This window comes from Coffea arabica, chromosome 11c (assembly GCF_036785885.1).
Source record: "Coffea arabica cultivar ET-39 chromosome 11c, Coffea Arabica ET-39 HiFi, whole genome shotgun sequence".
NCBI classification, from domain to species: domain Eukaryota; kingdom Viridiplantae; phylum Streptophyta; class Magnoliopsida; order Gentianales; family Rubiaceae; genus Coffea; species Coffea arabica.
This window is the reverse complement of record NC_092330.1, coordinates 24,422,015-24,442,184: the sequence shown is the minus strand read 5'-3', so window position 1 is coordinate 24,442,184 and position 20,170 is coordinate 24,422,015.

Sequence of the window (20,170 nt, the reverse complement as noted above, 5' to 3'; positions counted from 1 at the left end):
GTAAGTTGGAGCGGCGAACTTGCAACAGAGCAAAGATTGCCGCACCTACTTTGCTGTTTGCCTTTTCCGTGACCATTCACCAGGCTTTAGCCTCTTCTAATTTTGTTAGTTAGTCTTGTGTGGGAAGGGGGGTAGTGGAAGATTGGTTTGAGTCCTTAAAACATTTGAATCATGTTCCAATACTTTGCTGAAAAATGAACAACCAAATTGCCGAACCATTCTTGTATATTTTTCCAGAATTTTTGCATGATCTCTTTCAAAGTTTTCTGCTTGTTTCGATGGTGGTGATTATGTAGTTTGCTTAGCCTAAAGTTGTAGGGTTGGTTTTGAAAAATATCTAATCCAAGTTGTGATTAAGAAATCTGCATTTGGAGACGGAAAGTGCAGCAAGTTTTTTTTTGTTGCAGCCACTTGCATGAAGTATTTTCAATGTTTGCATGATTTCTTCCTATGTCTTTGCTTGTTTGGATGTCAAGTTTATGTCTTGTTGTTTAGTTTAAAGTTTTGGATGTTAGATCAAGAAAACTTTGGTTAAGGTATATGATTGAATCTGAATCATGGTGTTGGAAAGTGAAACAAAGAATGCAGCAGTCTTGTTTGTCTTATTGCAGAAGCTTTTCAACGTGATTGCATGGATTTTGTGAGGACTCGCAAAAACTATTATTTTATGCCTAATTTATGGCTTAATAAATTATTTAATTGGATTTTATTTCCAAGGAATATTTTCTAGTCTTATTAGACCTAAATACATGGTAATATAACTTCGTTATATTTTTAAAATGATTCGTTTCGAAAATTAATTTCCTAGAGCGCGTTTAGTAAAAATAGTGAATAGTACTTGGAGATTTTATCCGCGTAGTAGCCCGATAAGCTTGGAATATTAGAGACTTGTACTATGGTACTAAAATAGGTAATCTTAAGTATAAATATTCAAGTGATAGTTAGTGGTGCAATCGTTATAAGAATTTTTCGAAAGTTTCGCGTTATAGCGGTAAAATTGACGGTACGCGTTTTCACACGCGCGACTTCATTTGAGGGACTTTAGACCCTTATTTCGGGACAATTAAGAGTGAATAATATTTACATGAATATATATGCCTTGGAGGTTCCGTGCACTAGTGAACCAAACGCGCGAGAAAAATCGAGTCCAAACGCACCCTAAATTACACTATTTCGAGTTGACTTTGAGGTGCATTTTGCACCACACAAAGAATCTTCCTTTGGAAGCCAATTGCATCAGCACTCTCTCTCTCTTCACCTCACTTGGCCGAACAACAAGAAGGAGAAGAGCTCTCCATTGTCTTCATTTTTCATCTTCAATCCATGCACTAAAATCCACCCAAATCACACCAAACTTGGAGATCTCTTAGCAAACCACTTGGAGACTACATCTAGCTAAGGAGGAAGGGAACTCTCACGGTTTCTTGGAGCTTCAAGAGGGCCGAAATTTTCTGGTCTTGCACACCTAAGGAAGAGGTAATGATCAACCCATGAATTCTTGTCTTTTGGAGATTATAGCAAGATTTAGCTCATGCATGCACTTAGCTAGCTTGTTTATGGTGAAAATGAAATGAGTGGGCTCTTGGAATTCCCACACTTGGGTTGTTGTTGCTGATGTGATGATTAATGGTGAATATATTGTTGGTTTAGTGATTATAATGATGCATTAGTGATGGGTAATTAGTGGAAACTTCATTGGGTGTAAGAAGCTAAACTTTCCGATTTTGGCCCTGCTATGTTCGGCCATTTCCAGGCCAAATTTTAATGGTTTAATGGCTTGGATTGGATGTTTATAGGATGTATTTGATGTGTGAAAAATTTCATTGAAAAATAATGAGGTTTGAATGGGCAAATGGATTTTTGTTCGAAACCAGCAAATCTGGAAACTGTCTCGCGTATGCCTCTGACCAGCAGTAGTATTTTGGCCATAACTCTGTCCTCGGATGTCGAAATCATGTGCCGTCGGTGGAGTTTGAAACTAGACATTCCTAGCTTTAATTTGGTATATAATGCACGTTCTGATTCTTTATGACCAAGTCGAACCAAATGTTTTAAGTTCGCTGTCCTGCCACTCTGTTCATCTAGAATGAAGTGTTCAGGCCCGAATTTGAACCAGATGGGTGCCGAATTTGGAAATGATTTCTTCTGTGATATTTTAACTCTATGATTGTATTTTCCAACGGCGTAAGCCATGCTCGATTTCGAGCTATATTGACTGATTTGTGATTGAATCAAGTGGACTGCTCTGTTTTGGAAAACCCTAATGTTTGGACTGGTTTGGAACCAAATCTTATAGTGAACTTGTTAGTTGATGTTTTTGATATTAAACACTACCAAAGATATTATGGGTGTATCTTAGACCCTTATTTTACAAATGAACCAAGGTTGGATAACCTTCTTGGTTGAACGATTGGAAATTTGGGAAATGAAAGTGAAAGGCAGAATGCCTTAGGAATTTTCTTGAACTTCGGTTGGCTCATTAACTACCTTGCCGAAGGTATTTTTCCCCGAAATTCGATAGAGAGATACTTTCCATATAGTATTGAAATACTGCCAATTTTGGTGCCAATTCAAGTTCGTTTCGATACCTAATTAAAATTCTAAAGTTGGGGGTTCAAATCTGGAAATTCTTCTCCAGTCTTGAATTTGCTCAACTTCGGGCTACCGTATCTCGGTGCTCGAAACTCCGATTCTTGATCCGCTTATTTTGTCATACACTTCACTTGCAACACTAATTGAGCTGAAAATTTCAGAGGCCGGTTTGCAACGTGCGAATCGTGCCGAATTTTCAAAGTTGGCCAAAAACCAACTTCGTTCTGCCATGAAAACCGACCCTGCATCTTCAAGCTCATTTTCGACCACTTTTCACTTTGATTCATGGAAAAGTGTCTTCTAGAAACTTATAGTACTCTCTAAGAGGTTTCCAACGGTATAAAGTTTTCCAATTTTCGACTTATACCGTGCGAGTTATGATTTTTCAAAGATCCATCATAAAACTGAAAAATATTCCAATTCCAAGAAAATAGAGTTTTTCAAAAACTCTTTATTCCTTTTTATATTCTTAAAACGTTTTGCTTACGATTTTCATGATAAAAACTCAAATAATATTGTACCTAATAAAAGGCAAGTTAAACCTCGATTTACGTGTAATTGAGGTTCCTTTTTGCAAAATAATTCTTAGATTGTACTAGTGTACAATCTTTCTTGATAAGTGTGATTATCCACTATTATATTGCCAGGCGCGCAAGGAGACCTTCAAGAGGATCTCACCGCGGACACCTGAACTCCCAGAAAATAATTCTTTTTGAATTGCTCGGTGAGTGTCAAGTGTGTGGAATTTGTTACTTGCTTGCTTGTGTAATTGTTGGAATTTTAAGAAAATGGGGACGGGTGCGTACTTTATCGTACCTGTTCTACTTTCAAATGAATGAATGAAATGTATTGAATGAATGAATGAAATGCAACGTTATGTCATGAATGCTTGTGTCGTTGGAGTGAATCTCCTCGACTTTCAAATGAATGGGGGACGCCCAAACTCATAGGCCGTCCTTAGACTCGAGCCAGCAATGGGCTTGGTCTGGGATTCGGACGAGCCATGAGATACACATAAGCTCGACCTAATAAGAGGTCTTGCTTGGCATACTTGTAGAGTATCGCCTAATAATAGACTTGTGGGCCCTTGGGGTGTACGGTGGACGGAGGAAAGTAAGTGGTGATCTACGGAAATGGAAATACCGACCCGGTTGACAGGAGGGTCAATGCGGGAAGGTATACGAATGACAACGGCAGATCAAGTGGAACTTAGCTCCTGAGAGCTACTATATCCTTGAATTGTTTCTGATTACTTTTCCTGTTTGAATAATTGATTGTTGAAGAGACGTGATTTTATTTATTAAACTTGGGTTTGTTATTTGGCTAAGTGCTTGCATGTGTGTTCTTGGCCTCACGAGCGTTAGCTCACCCTATAGTTTTGTTTTCCTTAACAGGACCGACTCTTGGAGATATATGGAGAAACCATCCGTTGTAATTTTGTTAAGACTCCTGTTATAAATTTTGACTAGGCCCTGGTTCGGGTTGTACTTTTGGAATTGTAAACTTGAAAAGTTTGGGCCCTGATGTGTACTTTGAATTCTAGTCGTTCATGATTACCCGATGTACTGGTTATACATTAAGTGACTTATTAAGCTTGAACGCTTCCGCATTATTGTATTCGTGTTGCTCTCATCGAAGTGTTTAGTTTGATTTTAAATTGAATGAAATCGCTTGAGTCCTGGCGAGAGCTGGGCAGGCGTCCGCGGATACCCTTTGGTCCGCCTTAGGGAGATGTGGGGCGTCACAGTTGGTATCAGAGCACTAGGTTAGAGGTCTATATGGGAGACATATTAGATACTCTACTTTTAAGACTCGATATGGGATAACTTAATCCTACCCTAAGTGATACTTGAGGCGAGCTAGCAACTAAGTTAGTCCCACCTCAGGTGACGAATGGGATGAACCAACGATTAAGATAGACATGCATTGCAGGATATTGGAACTGAGTAGTGATTTAAGTTTCTAACCTGAAAAATATTATTATTGTTATTATTTTGCAGGGATGGCTGATGGAAACGGAGCCCCGGCAGCTAATGGGAATGGTCATGCGAATGGTCATTATGTGCCTCTTAGGACTATTTACTACCGACCTCTAGCGGGAGGAGATCGAGTACGCTACTCACCGTATGATAGATACCCTCGATGTTCGTGTAGGTTGACTTTCGCCTACCCGGACTATTTGGTGCTTGCTTTGGACGACGAGCGTCGTCAGTTGGTGGATGCCAACCGCGATCTACAGGATGAGGTAGACGCGCTTAGGCAGATGGTGGGCGCTCAGGGTGAGCGGATCGCCGAGCTTGAGGAGGTGCTAGAGGGTGAGGTAGCCACGTCTGCAGTGGTTAACCAGGAGCTTCGGGATACTAGGGCTCGACTCACTAGGTTAGCACGAGATGTCCGTACCCGGGCTTTCGAGATGATGGTTGATGCTACTAGTCTGGTTGAGGACGCTACTGCAGTGCTTCCTGATGATGAGGAGGAGGATCCGGAGGAGGATCCCGAGGAGGAGGTTCCTCCTGATAGCCCCGCTATGGACTAGGATCTTGGTCGTTGACTTTTTTGACTTTTGACTGGTACAGTTAGGACTAGTTAGGGTGACGCGAGTGCTGAGGCCATTGTATTTTGCATGCTTGTGTGGCCTACTTTTGGGCACTTGTTCTTACTTTAGTCTTCTGTGACTAAAAGTATACTTTTGAGCACCTGTGTGCTATATTTTGTGAATTGTCCCTAACTTGCTAATTGTACAAACATGACATGCTTATGAATGTAAATTATTGTTAATTTCAATGCTTTCCTGGTTAGTCCTAAATTCGATATAATTCTTGTTTTCTGCTTAAATTAATTTATTTCTTGCACTAGGCACGTCTAGACTAATGGAAGGACTAAGAAGTGGTCGAGGTCGTGGGCGAGCGTCTAGACAGGCCCAACCTCAGGGGGATGACCAGGGATCGGCAACTGGACCGACCCAGGGACAGGAAAACGTTGAGGGTAACCAAGTGGCTACTGCCATCAATAGGATGACTGATATCCTAGAACGTCTAGCGGAGAGACAGGGTCCTGGACCATTTAACCAACCTGGGGGCCAGGATAGGGGAGAGGATAGAGCCCTGGAAAGATTCCTAAAGTTTAACCCGCCTAAGTTTATGGGTGAACCTGACCCCGAAGTAGCGGAGAATTGGTTAGAGAGGATGACCAACATATTCGCCGCACTAGACTACACTGAGGATAGGCGAGTGAACTTTGCTGCCTTTCAATTTGAGGGAGTAGCCCGTGCTTGGTGGGATTTGATAAAAGGAAAATGGGAAAGAGCTCAAACCCCTTGGACTTGGGAGAATTTCACAAGGGAGTTTAATGAAAAGTTTCTTCCGCCCTTGATCCAAGAGAAAAGGGAGGACGAATTTATTAAGTTGAAACAAGGAATCCTTACCGTAGCAGAGTATGAAGGGAAGTTCACCAAACTTTCTAAATACGCTCCTGAGTTAGTAGCCGATGAACGGAGGAGGATTAGAAGGTTCATACAGGGACTTAATGTGGAACTTCAGGAGGGCCTGGCTGCGGCCCAAATCTCTACTTTTACTGAGGCTTTAGAGAAAGCGCAAAGGGTTGAGAATGCAAGATCTCAAGTGAGGGATTTCCACAATAGGAAAAGGAATTTCCCTAGTCACGCTACTGGGCAGACCAGTAAGTTCGTACACCCTTCTAAAAAGGGAAGAGGAGAAGGAGGAACGAGGACTGCTGGAGCTTCTAGGGGAGCTCTATCGAGGGGAGGTCGTCGTGGGACGACTCAGGTTAGGGGGGCACCATCTGTTGGATCGACTGTGACCCCTCAAGTTACATGTGGGTATTGTGGAAAACCCAACCACTCTGAAAATGACTGCTGGAGAAAGCTGGGAAAATGCTTGCTGTGTGGGAGCACTGAGCATCAAATTGCAAATTGTCCGAAATCGCCAAAGACAGGGGGAAGCCTGCGGAGGCCTGAGAAATCGACGTCTAAGCAGACCAGTGCCGGAGGGAGTCGACCGAAAGTACCGGCTAGGGTCTACGCATTGGACTATCCACAAGCTCCAGATGCGACCGAAGTGGTCGAAGGTACAATTACAATCTTTCACCGACTAGCTAGGGTTTTAATTGATCCGGGTGCAACGCACTCTTTTGTAAACCCTGATTTCATGAGTGGAATAGACTTGAAGCCAATTAAGTTACCATATGACTTGGAGGTTAAAACACCCACTGGGGACAAAAGTCTAATTGCTAATATGGTGTATAAGAGTAGTGAAATTTGCGTGAAGGAAAGAAAATTGCTGGCCGATTTGATAGGCTTAGCAATTAAAGGCTATGATGTGATCCTAGGGATGGATTGGTTAGCCCGATATAATGCTCAGTTAAATTGTAGGACGAAAATTGTAGAATTGTGTATTCCAGGGGAGGCAACCCTGAAATTGGATGTGAGGGGTAAGTTAGCCTCGTCTGCACTTATTTCGGGAATTCGGGCTAGAAAACTGTTAAGTAAAGGAGCTCAAGGGTATTTGGCTTTTCTTATTAATACCCCTAACGATAAGGTGAATCTGGAGGACACACCGGTAGTAAAAGAATTTTCTGATGTTTTTCCTGAAGAATTGGAGTCTCTACCTCCGGAACGGGAAATAGCTTTTAAAATTGATTTAGCTCCGGGATTAGCACCTATATCAAGGACACCCTACAGGATGGCTCCAGCTGAGTTGAAGGAGTTGAAGTTACAATTACAGGATTTGTTGGAACGAGGTTTTATACGGGAGAGTGATTCCCCGTGGGGAGCCCCAGTTCTGTTTGTAAAGAAGAAAGATGGGAGTTTGAGGTTATGTATAGATTATCGAGGCTTAAATGATGCTACGATTAAGAATAAATACCCACTGCCCCACATTGACGAACTGTTTGACCAACTACAAGGGGCGGTAGTATTTTCAAAGTTGGATCTAAGGCAAGGTTACTATCAATTGAGGATTTTGGAGAAGGACATACCTAAGACTGCTTTTAACTCGAGGTATGGGCACTTTGAGTTTGCAGTAATGCCCTTTGGGTTAACCAATGCACCTGCCGCTTTCATGGATTTAATGCATAGGGTTTTTAAGCCTTACTTGGATCAATTTGTGGTGATCTTCATTGATGACATTTTGGTGTATTCTAAGAATGTGAAAGATCATGAGAAACATTTGAGAATTGTTTTACAAATCTTGAGGGAACATCAGTTATATGCTAAGTTTAGCAAGTGTGAATTCTGGCTGAAGGAAGTGACTTTCCTAGGGCATATAATTTCTAAGGATGGGATTAAAGTGGATCCAGCTAAAGTGGAAGCTGTTTCGAAATGGAAACGACCGGAAAACCCAACGGAAGTTCGGAGTTTTATAGGATTGGCAGGATATTACCGGAGATTCATCCAGGATTTTTCGAAAATTGCTGGACCTATGACTGAGTTGACCAAGAAAAATGGAAAGTTTATTTGGAGTTCTAAGTGTGAAGGAAGTTTTCAGGAGTTGAAAAGACGGCTGACTAGAGCGCCTGTTCTAGCTCTACCAAATGGACATGATAGTTTTGTGGTTTACACAGATGCATCTAAGGAAGGTTTGGGATGTGTTTTGATGCAAAATGATAAAGTGATAGCTTATGCCTCTAGAAAATTGAAGCCGCATGAAGGAAACTATCCGACCCATGATTTGGAGTTAGCGGCTGTGGTCTTTGCTTTGAAGAAATGGAGACACTATTTATACGGAGTGACCTTTGAGGTTTTTACAGATCACAAAAGCCTTAAGTACTTATTTTCTCAGAAGGAACTGAATTTGAGGCAACGTAGATGGATGGAATTTTTGGAAGATTATGACTGCATTATTAAGTACCACCCTGGAAAGGCCAATGTAGTGGCCGACGCTTTGAGCCGTCAGGTACAAATGGCAGGATTGATGGTTAAGGAATTTCGATTGTTGGAGGAAGTTAGTTATTGGAATCCTCGATTAGAACCAAGGAAAGTGATTTTGGGGAATATTGTGATAACCTCCACTTTATTGGGACGTATTAAAGAATCTCAGGAAAAGGACCCTGAAATGCAAAAGTTGGTGGAGAAAGTCAAGATGGGAGACCAGACCGATTTCACTTTGGGATCAGATGGAATATTGAGATTTCGAAATCGGGTGGTTATGCCAAAGGATGAAGGGCTTAGAAAAGAAATTTTGGAAGAGGCACACCGATCAAAGTTTACAGTACATCCAGGAGGGAATAAAATGTACCAAGACTTGAAGAGTCTATATTGGTGGAAAAATATGAAGAAGGAAATTGCCCAATTTGTTCAGACATGCTTGGTTTGTCAACAGGTTAAAGCCGAACATCAGAAACCATCTGGGCTTTTGCAACCTCTAGAAATACCTGAGTGGAAATGGGAAAATATTACCATGGATTTTGTATCAGGCTTACCAAGGACACAGAGAGGCCATGATGCCATTTGGGTGATAGTAGATAGATTGACTAAATCGGCTCATTTTCTGCCGATTAATATGAAATATCCATTGGAGAAGTTGGCCAGATTGTACTTGGATGAGATCATCAGATTACATGGTATACCTGTGAGTATTGTGTCGGATAGGGATCCAAGATTTGTTTCGAGGTTTTGGCAAAAGATGCAAGAAGTGTTGGGGACTAAGTTGAACTTTAGTACCACCTATCATCCCCAGACTGATGGACAATCTGAAAGAACAATTCAAACTCTTGAGGACATGTTGAGGACTTGTGTACTGGATTTTGGAGAGAATTGGAGTAAGTTCTTGACTTTAGTGGAATTTGCCTATAACAATAGTTTCCACTCTTCTATTCAAATGGCTCCGTATGAGGCACTTTATGGTCGGAAGTGTAGATCCCCAATTTGTTGGGATGAAGTAGGTGAACGGAAAATCTTAGACACGACTACTGTATCTTGGATTGAGGAGGCTAATGAAAAGGTGAAATTGGTACGGCAAAGAATTCAAACCGCTCAGAGTAGACAAAAAAGTTATGCCGACAATCGGAGGAAGGATTTGGAGTTCACTGTTGGAGATATGGTATTTCTCAAGATTACGCCTTTAAAAGCAAGTTTGATGTCCGGAAAAGGGAAGAAACTACAACCAAGGTTTGTAGGGCCTTATAAGATTATTCAGCGAGTTGGGAATGTAGCCTATAAGCTGGAATTACCACCGAGTTTATCTCGTATTCATAACGTGTTTCATGTGTCCATGCTTAAGAAGTATCATCCAGACCCCTCTCATGTTTTACAACCGGAGAATATCGAGATTGATGAAACCCTGACCTATGAGGAGAGACCAGTAAAACTTTTGGATCGAAAGGTGAAGGAATTGAGGAACAAGCAGATACCACTAGTGAAAGTTCTATGGAAGAACCATGAAGTAGAGGAGGCAACATGGGAAGTTGAAGAGACAATCAGAGAGAAGTATCCAAACTTGTTCATCGACCAAGGTAAATTTCGAGGACGAAATTTTCTTAAGGGGGAGAGGATGTGAGGACTCGCAAAAACTATTATTTTATGCCTAATTTATGGCTTAATAAATTATTTAATTGGATTTTATTTCCAAGGAATATTTTCTAGTCTTATTAGACCTAAATACATGGTAATATAACTTCGTTATATTTTTAAAATGATTCGTTTCGAAAATTAATTTCCTAGAGCGCGTTTAGTAAAAATAGTGAATAGTACTTGGAGATTTTATCCGCGTAGTAGCCCGATAAGCTTGGAATATTAGAGACTTGTACTATGGTACTAAAATAGGTAATCTTAAGTATAAATATTCAAGTGATAGTTAGTGGTGCAATCGTTATAAGAATTTTTCGAAAGTTTCGCGTTATAGCGGTAAAATTGACGGTACGCGTTTTCACACGCGCGACTTCATTTGAGGGACTTTAGACCCTTATTTCGGGACAATTAAGAGTGAATAATATTTACATGAATATATATGCCTTGGAGGTTCCGTGCACTAGTGAACCAAACGCGCGAGAAAAATCGAGTCCAAACGCACCCTAAATTACACTATTTCGAGTTGACTTTGAGGTGCATTTTGCACCACACAAAGAATCTTCCTTTGGAAGCCAATTGCATCAGCACTCTCTCTCTCTTCACCTCACTTGGCCGAACAACAAGAAGGAGAAGAGCTCTCCATTGTCTTCATTTTTCATCTTCAATCCATGCACTAAAATCCACCCAAATCACACCAAACTTGGAGATCTCTTAGCAAACCACTTGGAGACTACATCTAGCTAAGGAGGAAGGGAACTCTCACGGTTTCTTGGAGCTTCAAGAGGGCCGAAATTTTCTGGTCTTGCACACCTAAGGAAGAGGTAATGATCAACCCATGAATTCTTGTCTTTTGGAGATTATAGCAAGATTTAGCTCATGCATGCACTTAGCTAGCTTGTTTATGGTGAAAATGAAATGAGTGGGCTCTTGGAATTCCCACACTTGGGTTGTTGTTGCTGATGTGATGATTAATGGTGAATATATTGTTGGTTTAGTGATTATAATGATGCATTAGTGATGGGTAATTAGTGGAAACTTCATTGGGTGTAAGAAGCTAAACTTTCCGATTTTGCCCCTGCTATGTTCGGCCATTTCCAGGCCAAATTTTAATGGTTTAATGGCTTGGATTGGATGTTTATAGGATGTATTTGATGTGTGAAAAATTTCATTGAAAAATAATGAGGTTTGAATGGGCAAATGGATTTTTGTTCGAAACCAGCAAATCTGGAAACTGTCTCGCGTATGCCTCTGACCAGCAGTAGTATTTTGGCCATAACTCTGTCCTCGGATGTCGAAATCATGTGCCGTCGGTGGCGTTTGAAACTAGACATTCCTAGCTTTAATTTGGTATATAATGCACGTTCTGATTCTTTATGACCAAGTCGAACCAAATGTTTTAAGTTCGCTGTCCTGCCACTCTGTTCATCTAGAATGAAGTGTTCAGGCAGCAACTTGATGCCCGAATTTGAACCAGATGGGTGCCGAATTTGGAAATGATTTCTTCTGTGATATTTTAACTCTATGATTGTATTTTCCAACGGCGTAAGCCATGCTCGATTTCGAGCTATATTGACTGATTTGTGATTGAATCAAGTGGACTGCTCTGTTTTGGAAAACCCTAATGTTTGGACTGGTTTGGAACCAAATCTTATAGTGAACTTGTTAGTTGATGTTTTTGATATTAAACACTACCAAAGATATTATGGGTGTATCTTAGACCCTTATTTTACAAATGAACCAAGGTTGGATAACCTTCTTGGTTGAACGATTGGAAATTTGGGAAATGAAAGTGAAAGGCAGAATGCCTTAGGAATTTTCTTGAACTTCGGTTGGCTCATTAACTACCTTGCCGAAGGTATTTTTCCCCGAAATTCGATAGAGAGATACTTTCCATATAGTATTGAAATACTGCCAATTTTGGTGCCAATTCAAGTTCGTTTCGATACCTAATTAAAATTCTAAAGTTGGGGGTTCAAATCTGGAAATTCTTCTCCAGTCTTGAATTTGCTCAACTTCGGGCTACCGTATCTCGGTGCTCGAAACTCCGATTCTTGATCCGCTTATTTTGTCATACACTTCACTTGCAACACTAATTGAGCTGAAAATTTCAGAGGCCGGTTTGCAACGTGCGAATCGTGCCGAATTTTCAAAGTTGGCCAAAAACCAACTTCGTTCTGCCATGAAAACCGACCCTGCATCTTCAAGCTCATTTTCGACCACTTTTCACTTTGATTCATGGAAAAGTGTCTTCTAGAAACTTATAGTACTCTCTAAGAGGTTTCCAACGGTATAAAGTTTTCCAATTTTCGACTTATACCGTGCGAGTTATGATTTTTCAAAGATCCATCATAAAACTGAAAAATATTCCAATTCCAAGAAAATAGAGTTTTTCAAAAACTCTTTATTCCTTTTTATATTCTTAAAACGTTTTGCTTACGATTTTCATGATAAAAACTCAAATAATATTGTACCTAATAAAAGGCAAGTTAAACCTCGATTTACGTGTAATTGAGGTTCCTTTTTGCAAAATAATTCTTAGATTGTACTAGTGTACAATCTTTCTTGATAAGTGTGATTATCCACTATTATATTGCCAGGCGCGCAAGGAGACCTTCAAGAGGATCTCACCGCGGACACCTGAACTCCCAGAAAATAATTCTTTTTGAATTGCTCGGTGAGTGTCAAGTGTGTGGAATTTGTTACTTGCTTGCTTGTGTAATTGTTGGAATTTTAAGAAAATGGGGACGGGTGCGTACTTTATCGTACCTGTTCTACTTTCAAATGAATGAATGAAATGTATTGAATGAATGAATGAAATGCAACGTTATGTCATGAATGCTTGTGTCGTTGGAGTGAATCTCCTCGACTTTCAAATGAATGGGGGACGCCCAAACTCATAGGCCGTCCTTAGACTCGAGCCAGCAATGGGCTTGGTCTGGGATTCGGACGAGCCATGAGATACACATAAGCTCGACCTAATAAGAGGTCTTGCTTGGCATACTTGTAGAGTATCGCCTAATAATAGACTTGTGGGCCCTTGGGGTGTACGGTGGACGGAGGAAAGTAAGTGGTGATCTACGGAAATGGAAATACCGACCCGGTTGACAGGAGGGTCAATGCGGGAAGGTATACGAATGACAACGGCAGATCAAGTGGAACTTAGCTCCTGAGAGCTACTATATCCTTGAATTGTTTCTGATTACTTTTCCTGTTTGAATAATTGATTGTTGAAGAGACGTGATTTTATTTATTAAACTTGGGTTTGTTATTTGGCTAAGTGCTTGCATGTGTGTTCTTGGCCTCACGAGCGTTAGCTCACCCTATAGTTTTGTTTTCCTTAACAGGACCGACTCTTGGAGATATATGGAGAAACCATCCGTTGTAATTTTGTTAAGACTCCTGTTATAAATTTTGACTAGGCCCTGGTTCGGGTTGTACTTTTGGAATTGTAAACTTGAAAAGTTTGGGCCCTGATGTGTACTTTGAATTCTAGTCGTTCATGATTACCCGATGTACTGGTTATACATTAAGTGACTTATTAAGCTTGAACGCTTCCGCATTATTGTATTCGTGTTGCTCTCATCGAAGTGTTTAGTTTGATTTTAAATTGAATGAAATCGCTTGAGTCCTGGCGAGAGCTGGGCAGGCGTCCGCGGATACCCTTTGGTCCGCCTTAGGGAGATGTGGGGCGTCACAGTTGGTATCAGAGCACTAGGTTAGAGGTCTATATGGGAGACATATTAGATACTCTACTTTTAAGACTCGATATGGGATAACTTAATCCTACCCTAAGTGATACTTGAGGCGAGCTAGCAACTAAGTTAGTCCCACCTCAGGTGACGAATGGGATGAACCAACGATTAAGATAGACATGCATTGCAGGATATTGGAACTGAGTAGTGATTTAAGTTTCTAACCTGAAAAATATTATTATTGTTATTATTTTGCAGGGATGGCTGATGGAAACGGAGCCCCGGCAGCTAATGGGAATGGTCATGCGAATGGTCATTATGTGCCTCTTAGGACTATTTACTACCGACCTCTAGCGGGAGGAGATCGAGTACGCTACTCACCGTATGATAGATACCCTCGATGTTCGTGTAGGTTGACTTTCGCCTACCCGGACTATTTGGTGCTTGCTTTGGACGACGAGCGTCGTCAGTTGGTGGATGCCAACCGCGATCTACAGGATGAGGTAGACGCGCTTAGGCAGATGGTGGGCGCTCAGGGTGAGCGGATCGCCGAGCTTGAGGAGGTGCTAGAGGGTGAGGTAGCCACGTCTGCAGTGGTTAACCAGGAGCTTCGGGATACTAGGGCTCGACTCACTAGGTTAGCACGAGATGTCCGTACCCGGGCTTTCGAGATGATGGTTGATGCTACTAGTCTGGTTGAGGACGCTACTGCAGTGCTTCCTGATGATGAGGAGGAGGATCCGGAGGAGGATCCCGAGGAGGAGGTTCCTCCTGATAGCCCCGCTATGGACTAGGATCTTGGTCGTTGACTTTTTTGACTTTTGACTGGTACAGTTAGGACTAGTTAGGGTGACGCGAGTGCTGAGGCCATTGTATTTTGCATGCTTGTGTGGCCTACTTTTGGGCACTTGTTCTTACTTTAGTCTTCTGTGACTAAAAGTATACTTTTGAGCACCTGTGTGCTATATTTTGTGAATTGTCCCTAACTTGCTAATTGTACAAACATGACATGCTTATGAATGTAAATTATTGTTAATTTCAATGCTTTCCTGGTTAGTCCTAAATTCGATATAATTCTTGTTTTCTGCTTAAATTAATTTATTTCTTGCACTAGGCACGTCTAGACTAATGGAAGGACTAAGAAGTGGTCGAGGTCGTGGGCGAGCGTCTAGACAGGCCCAACCTCAGGGGGATGACCAGGGATCGGCAACTGGACCGACCCAGGGACAGGAAAACGTTGAGGGTAACCAAGTGGCTACTGCCATCAATAGGATGACTGATATCCTAGAACGTCTAGCGGAGAGACAGGGTCCTGGACCATTTAACCAACCTGGGGGCCAGGATAGGGGAGAGGATAGAGCCCTGGAAAGATTCCTAAAGTTTAACCCGCCTAAGTTTATGGGTGAACCTGACCCCGAAGTAGCGGAGAATTGGTTAGAGAGGATGACCAACATATTCGCCGCACTAGACTACACTGAGGATAGGCGAGTGAACTTTGCTGCCTTTCAATTTGAGGGAGTAGCCCGTGCTTGGTGGGATTTGATAAAAGGAAAATGGGAAAGAGCTCAAACCCCTTGGACTTGGGAGAATTTCACAAGGGAGTTTAATGAAAAGTTTCTTCCGCCCTTGATCCAAGAGAAAAGGGAGGACGAATTTATTAAGTTGAAACAAGGAATCCTTACCGTAGCAGAGTATGAAGGGAAGTTCACCAAACTTTCTAAATACGCTCCTGAGTTAGTAGCCGATGAACGGAGGAGGATTAGAAGGTTCATACAGGGACTTAATGTGGAACTTCAGGAGGGCCTGGCTGCGGCCCAAATCTCTACTTTTACTGAGGCTTTAGAGAAAGCGCAAAGGGTTGAGAATGCAAGATCTCAAGTGAGGGATTTCCACAATAGGAAAAGGAATTTCCCTAGTCACGCTACTGGGCAGACCAGTAAGTTCGTACACCCTTCTAAAAAGGGAAGAGGAGAAGGAGGAACGAGGACTGCTGGAGCTTCTAGGGGAGCTCTATCGAGGGGAGGTCGTCGTGGGACGACTCAGGTTAGGGGGGCACCATCTGTTGGATCGACTGTGACCCCTCAAGTTACATGTGGGTATTGTGGAAAACCCAACCACTCTGAAAATGACTGCTGGAGAAAGCTGGGAAAATGCTTGCTGTGTGGGAGCACTGAGCATCAAATTGCAAATTGTCCGAAATCGCCAAAGACAGGGGGAAGCCTGCGGAGGCCTGAGAAATCGACGTCTAAGCAGACCAGTGCCGGAGGGAGTCGACCGAAAGTACCGGCTAGGGTCTACGCATTGGACTATCCACAAGCTCCAGATGCGACCGAAGTGGTCGAAGGTACAATTACAATCTTTCACCGACTAGCTAGGGTTTTAATTGATCCGGGTGCAACGCACTCTTTTGTAAACCCTGATTTCATGAGTGGAATAGACTTGAAGCCAATTAAGTTACCATATGACTTGGAGGTTAAAACACCCACTGGGGACAAAAGTCTAATTGCTAATATGGTGTATAAGAGTAGTGAAATTTGCGTGAAGGAAAGAAAATTGCTGGCCGATTTGATAGGCTTAGCAATTAAAGGCTATGATGTGATCCTAGGGATGGATTGGTTAGCCCGATATAATGCTCAGTTAAATTGTAGGACGAAAATTGTAGAATTGTGTATTCCAGGGGAGGCAACCCTGAAATTGGATGTGAGGGGTAAGTTAGCCTCGTCTGCACTTATTTCGGGAATTCGGGCTAGAAAACTGTTAAGTAAAGGAGCTCAAGGGTATTTGGCTTTTCTTATTAATACCCCTAACGATAAGGTGAATCTGGAGGACACACCGGTAGTAAAAGAATTTTCTGATGTTTTTCCTGAAGAATTGGAGTCTCTACCTCCGGAACGGGAAATAGCTTTTAAAATTGATTTAGCTCCGGGATTAGCACCTATATCAAGGACACCCTACAGGATGGCTCCAGCTGAGTTGAAGGAGTTGAAGTTACAATTACAGGATTTGTTGGAACGAGGTTTTATACGGGAGAGTGATTCCCCGTGGGGAGCCCCAGTTCTGTTTGTAAAGAAGAAAGATGGGAGTTTGAGGTTATGTATAGATTATCGAGGCTTAAATGATGCTACGATTAAGAATAAATACCCACTGCCCCACATTGACGAACTGTTTGACCAACTACAAGGGGCGGTAGTATTTTCAAAGTTGGATCTAAGGCAAGGTTACTATCAATTGAGGATTTTGGAGAAGGACATACCTAAGACTGCTTTTAACTCGAGGTATGGGCACTTTGAGTTTGCAGTAATGCCCTTTGGGTTAACCAATGCACCTGCCGCTTTCATGGATTTAATGCATAGGGTTTTTAAGCCTTACTTGGATCAATTTGTGGTGATCTTCATTGATGACATTTTGGTGTATTCTAAGAATGTGAAAGATCATGAGAAACATTTGAGAATTGTTTTACAAATCTTGAGGGAACATCAGTTATATGCTAAGTTTAGCAAGTGTGAATTCTGGCTGAAGGAAGTGACTTTCCTAGGGCATATAATTTCTAAGGATGGGATTAAAGTGGATCCAGCTAAAGTGGAAGCTGTTTCGAAATGGAAACGACCGGAAAACCCAACGGAAGTTCGGAGTTTTATAGGATTGGCAGGATATTACCGGAGATTCATCCAGGATTTTTCGAAAATTGCTGGACCTATGACTGAGTTGACCAAGAAAAATGGAAAGTTTATTTGGAGTTCTAAGTGTGAAGGAAGTTTTCAGGAGTTGAAAAGACGGCTGACTAGAGCGCCTGTTCTAGCTCTACCAAATGGACATGATAGTTTTGTGGTTTACACAGATGCATCTAAGGAAGGTTTGGGATGTGTTTTGATGCAAAATGATAAAGTGATAGCTTATGCCTCTAGAAAATTGAAGCCGCATGAAGGAAACTATCCGACCCATGATTTGGAGTTAGCGGCTGTGGTCTTTGCTTTGAAGAAATGGAGACACTATTTATACGGAGTGACCTTTGAGGTTTTTACAGATCACAAAAGCCTTAAGTACTTATTTTCTCAGAAGGAACTGAATTTGAGGCAACGTAGATGGATGGAATTTTTGGAAGATTATGACTGCATTATTAAGTACCACCCTGGAAAGGCCAATGTAGTGGCCGACGCTTTGAGCCGTCAGGTACAAATGGCAGGATTGATGGTTAAGGAATTTCGATTGTTGGAGGAAGTTAGTTATTGGAATCCTCGATTAGAACCAAGGAAAGTGATTTTGGGGAATATTGTGATAACCTCCACTTTATTGGGACGTATTAAAGAATCTCAGGAAAAGGACCCTGAAATGCAAAAGTTGGTGGAGAAAGTCAAGATGGGAGACCAGACCGATTTCACTTTGGGATCAGATGGAATATTGAGATTTCGAAATCGGGTGGTTATGCCAAAGGATGAAGGGCTTAGAAAAGAAATTTTGGAAGAGGCACACCGATCAAAGTTTACAGTACATCCAGGAGGGAATAAAATGTACCAAGACTTGAAGAGTCTATATTGGTGGAAAAATATGAAGAAGGAAATTGCCCAATTTGTTCAGACATGCTTGGTTTGTCAACAGGTTAAAGCCGAACATCAGAAACCATCTGGGCTTTTGCAACCTCTAGAAATACCTGAGTGGAAATGGGAAAATATTACCATGGATTTTGTATCAGGCTTACCAAGGACACAGAGAGGCCATGATGCCATTTGGGTGATAGTAGATAGATTGACTAAATCGGCTCATTTTCTGCCGATTAATATGAAATATCCATTGGAGAAGTTGGCCAGATTGTACTTGGATGAGATCATCAGATTACATGGTATACCTGTGAGTATTGTGTCGGATAGGGATCCAAGATTTGTTTCGAGGTTTTGGCAAAAGATGCAAGAAGTGTTGGGGACTAAGTTGAACTTTAGTACCACCTATCATCCCCAGACTGATGGACAATCTGAAAGAACAATTCAAACTCTTGAGGACATGTTGAGGACTTGTGTACTGGATTTTGGAGAGAATTGGAGTAAGTTCTTGACTTTAGTGGAATTTGCCTATAACAATAGTTTCCACTCTTCTATTCAAATGGCTCCGTATGAGGCACTTTATGGTCGGAAGTGTAGATCCCCAATTTGTTGGGATGAAGTAGGTGAACGGAAAATCTTAGACACGACTACTGTATCTTGGATTGAGGAGGCTAATGAAAAGGTGAAATTGGTACGGCAAAGAATTCAAACCGCTCAGAGTAGACAAAAAAGTTATGCCGACAATCGGAGGAAGGATTTGGAGTTCACTGTTGGAGATATGGTATTTCTCAAGATTACGCCTTTAAAAGCAAGTTTGATGTCCGGAAAAGGGAAGAAACTACAACCAAGGTTTGTAGGGCCTTATAAGATTATTCAGCGAGTTGGGAATGTAGCCTATAAGCTGGAATTACCACCGAGTTTATCTCGTATTCATAACGTGTTTCATGTGTCCATGCTTAAGAAGTATCATCCAGACCCCTCTCATGTTTTACAACCGGAGAATATCGAGATTGATGAAACCCTGACCTATGAGGAGAGACCAGTAAAACTTTTGGATCGAAAGGTGAAGGAATTGAGGAACAAGCAGATACCACTAGTGAAAGTTCTATGGAAGAACCATGAAGTAGAGGAGGCAACATGGGAAGTTGAAGAGACAATCAGAGAGAAGTATCCAAACTTGTTCATCGACCAAGGTAAATTTCGAGGACGAAATTTTCTTAAGGGGGAGAGGATGTGAGGACTCGCAAAAACTATTATTTTATGCCTAATTTATGGCTTAATAAATTATTTAATTGGATTTTATTTCCAAGGAATATTTTCTAGTCTTATTAGACCTAAATACATGGTAATATAACTTCGTTATATTTTTAAAATGATTCGTTTCGAAAATTAATTTCCTAGAGCGCGTTTAGTAAAAATAGTGAATAGTACTTGGAGATTTTATCCGCGTAGTAGCCCGATAAGCTTGGAATATTAGAGACTTGTACTATGGTACTAAAATAGGTAATCTTAAGTATAAATATTCAAGTGATAGTTAGTGGTGCAATCGTTATAAGAATTTTTCGAAAGTTTCGCGTTATAGCGGTAAAATTGACGGTACGCGTTTTCACACGCGCGACTTCATTTGAGGGACTTTAGACCCTTATTTCGGGACAATTAAGAGTGAATAATATTTACATGAATATATATGCCTTGGAGGTTCCGTGCACTAGTGAACCAAACGCGCGAGAAAAATCGAGTCCAAACGCACCCTAAATTACACTATTTCGAGTTGACTTTGAGGTGCATTTTGCACCACACAAAGAATCTTCCTTTGGAAGCCAATT